Source organism: Pinus tabuliformis, chromosome 3_1, assembly GCF_031772625.1.
Source record: "Pinus tabuliformis cultivar Carrire ecotype Pingquan chromosome 3_1, CPIR1, whole genome shotgun sequence".
In the NCBI taxonomy this organism is placed as follows: domain Eukaryota; kingdom Viridiplantae; phylum Streptophyta; class Pinopsida; order Pinales; family Pinaceae; genus Pinus; species Pinus tabuliformis.
The window spans coordinates 502,108,178-502,111,665 of record NC_142301.1 but is presented as its reverse complement, the minus strand read 5'-3'; the positions used below and the strand labels follow the sequence as shown (position 1 = coordinate 502,111,665).

The 3,488-nt window shown below is 38.6% G+C and overlaps 1 pseudogene; it reads right to left on the bottom strand.

Moving 5' to 3' along the window:
• Positions 1 to 2,758: 2,758 nt before the first annotated feature.
• On the bottom strand, positions 2,759 to 2,912 carry LOC149188006 (5.8S ribosomal RNA; annotated as a pseudogene).
• Positions 2,913 to 3,488: the final 576 nt, after the last annotated feature.

The window sequence follows — 3,488 nt, the reverse complement described above, 5'->3', positions numbered from 1 at the left end:
TTTTCCCTATGGATGCATGATGCTAGAAAGAATAAATGTGACATGCTTTGTAATGGAAAGAGATCAAAACTCTCTCACAAGATTGCATGTCATAAATATAACAAATTTGATCAACATCTAGTATATTCGTCAAAAGAAAAAATATAACTTGGTAATTAAGTTCGATCCTTGGGAACTCTGATGCATGATGGAAGATTCATGTGGAAATGAACCATGAGGATGTTGATGCTTTGATAAGAAGGTCATGATGATGAGGTAAGTCTAACATTAACAATCGTTATTGGTTATCTGGTTAACACATTTTTTTGATACCTTGAAGGATATTGCAGGAATATATGAAGAATGTTGAGGCAAGCTCAACATATTTGGCAATTAGTAAGTCAAGACATGTTCATATTGGGGTTAAAAGGTAGTAGTGCGAGAAGCCTTAACCCGAAGGTCAAGTTTGTACAACAACAAGGAGATCACTTTCATGAAGAAGCTATGATCAACTTGAAGTTTGGAAAGGCTCCATATAAAGCCTCTATTGATGATGACAAGATGAAAGTGATGTGAAAGATTGATGACCTGAATCCTGTTACAAGATTGAAGGAAGAAGATGGGTCCATGATACCTAGGAAGGAAGCAGGCTCGATACAATGAAATGCAAAGCAAAGAGGGATCCATGCAGCTATGAAGAACTGGTAGCTGATAATATTATGGAAACAAGCTCAATAACTTGCAGTTATGACTTCTCAAGTATAAAGTGAAGTCAAGAATTTCCTCTATATTTGAGAGGAAGTAAAAGAGTCTCCTTGAATAGGAGCAAGGATATATTCCCCAATCGAAAGGGAATAATGTTATCCTCTCTGTCTAAGAGGGATTGATGTTGAACATCACATGTGCATTCTCTTCTTTATGTGTCATGCAATTGACCAGAACTAACAACCATAAGTCTAAGTGAAGGCCTTGGAGAGAGAATGATGAAGGATTGGATAAGCATCTATGATTTCCGTGAGGATAAAGCCTCTAAGAAAAGAAAGGGACCACCAATCTTTGGGGACAGAACACTTGTCCAAGATAAGAGTGGTCAAAGAGGACTGATATTCTTTGAGGATTCAGGTTTGGAAATCCAAGATAGAATAGTCCTAAAAGGACATAACTTGTGAACATTCTAATGGGGTATGTGCCTTGTAGAGGTAGTGTGGTATCACATGTAAAACCTCCCAGCATAATGATCTTGAATGAAGATGAGCTTGTCTAGTTAGGTCTCAAAGACAATGCTAGTCATAATGTTGACGCTTACAATTGGTTTATCAATCTGACTATTCTTATTAGAATACTTCAGTTTGAGAGTATCCATGGACCTAGTGTACAAATTATGAATACCTCGCTAGTTAAGTGGGAGTGTTGGAGAATGTAACTAGTTTCAGTCTTCATAATTTGTACCATTATGTATTTTATGTAAATAGAAAAAGAAAAGAAAAATAAAACCATTATTATTTCTTTCTAGATAAGCATGTTCTTCATGCTTCTAGGTTTAATTCAAGGAGTCAAATTCCTATTTTTGACCTATCGTAAAAGAAAAAGAAAAGTATTTTTTAAATGTGATTTTTTGGGACAGAAACCCCTCTAGATGCCAAGTCGGCCTTGCCCCAATGGACATGTCTATTTGAACCCCTGTGAATTGTATAAATATTAGGTTGGATGAAGCTCATTTTGACATACACACTTAGATGGTTTTTGGTCTGAAATATTGTAGAGAAGATAAAGAAGATAAGTAAGGTCAAATTATGTAAGAAAGGGTTCCTTCCTGGAGCTAGGGTTTGTGGATGATCTATCTCTTGTTGATGAATCTACTGGAAGGAAAGGAAGTTTTGTCTTGACATCTAGAGGTAGAATTTATGTGGTTATGGGTCTTGGATATGTTATTTGATCTGATTCTATAAGAAGATATTTTCTGGGTTTTCCTCTTGGAGGGGTTTTTGCCTTGGCTTGGAGCCTATATCTTGTGTTATGTTGTCTTCTGTGATCTTCATGTTTTTATGGTAATTTCTTGATGAAGAAAAAAAACCTAATAATAATAATGCTATCAAATTCACAAGTAATTATCAGGTAATTGAAACCGGTTAAGTAAAATCCTCTTGATTTCAAATAATTCCCAGGCTGCTTATACATAGGGAGCAGGGCTACCTGTTCCCTCCTTCTATCAAGATCTATTCTTGTATTGTTTAACGAGGCTATTGAATAGGAATGAATTTGTTTTGAAGAGAGGTTTGAGGGTGATTTTTTCAAATCCCCCTTTTGTCTTTGCACTGATGTTGCTACAAGTGATAAGGATTTCACTATTCCTGTTGGCTGGCGGGTGGTTGCAATCTTCTAGGTGGCCTTGGTGCAATGGTTGGAATGCTTGATGTTGTTTCAAAGAGAGGTAGTGGGGTCGATCATTCTTGTTCCCTTCTTGGGGGGAATTTCTAAGAGAGGTTGTGGGGTTGATCGTTCTTGTTTTATTTCCTTCTTTTGCCTTTGCATCGAGGTCGTTGCAGGCGACATGAAATAGGGCTTCCACAATTGTTGTAGGATGGGTGGACTTCCAATGTTGTTGAAAGTCAACAACGGTTGTTCACCGACTTCCCAACCAAGGGGACATGATCATCGCTTGCCGACACATGCCACGAAGCATCTTCTGTCATATTTCAACCAACTACACCACATGGGGCATGGATAACCAATTCTGCTTCTCCCTAACATATTGCAGGGAGTGCATTTGAATGGGATGTGACACCCAGAAAGACGTTCCCTCGACTGAGGCCTTGAGTGAAAATTACATACAAAAACTCGATGATTCACAAGATTATGAAATTCACACTAAGTATCACATTTTTCTACGTTATTCATCATAACAAGAGCTGAGATATCCATTGCTAAGATTAATTTCCAAATGTTACCAAAAAATCCCCACTCACTGAATAGGGAACCCCCATGACGAATGGATAAAAAACCACTTGATGCGCAATGCATCGCAACAAGAAACAACCCACCTCCCCCTCAAGACATTTTCACTCCATAACCACTCATTAGAGGGAGGCTCAAATAGACAACAAGCTTCCCAAACCCGATACCTTCACAAAAGGGGGGGGGAATGAAAGGAATGGTGACTGATAAGGACTAGGGTGGGTAGTCTAGGAGCTCTTGCTGCTTTTCATCCTTATTGAAGACCTAGCCACAATAGTTCCCCTTTTTATCCATAAATCTAGGGGCCGACAAGAGGAAGGGAAGAAAACAAATATAAAACAAAAAAGGAGGTTAGGGGCTGACTAGAGGAAGGGAAGGAAAAAAATATAAAATAGAAAAGAAAGAGAAGGTGGCTCCTACCCCCTCACAAGATAAGTCTCAAGCAAACAAACAACAAGCTTCCAGAAACCCCTGCCTTAGAAAAAAGAGGGGAACTGCAAGGAACGATGATCGAGAAGGACTGGGGTGGCCACCCTAATGCTTTTCATACTTCC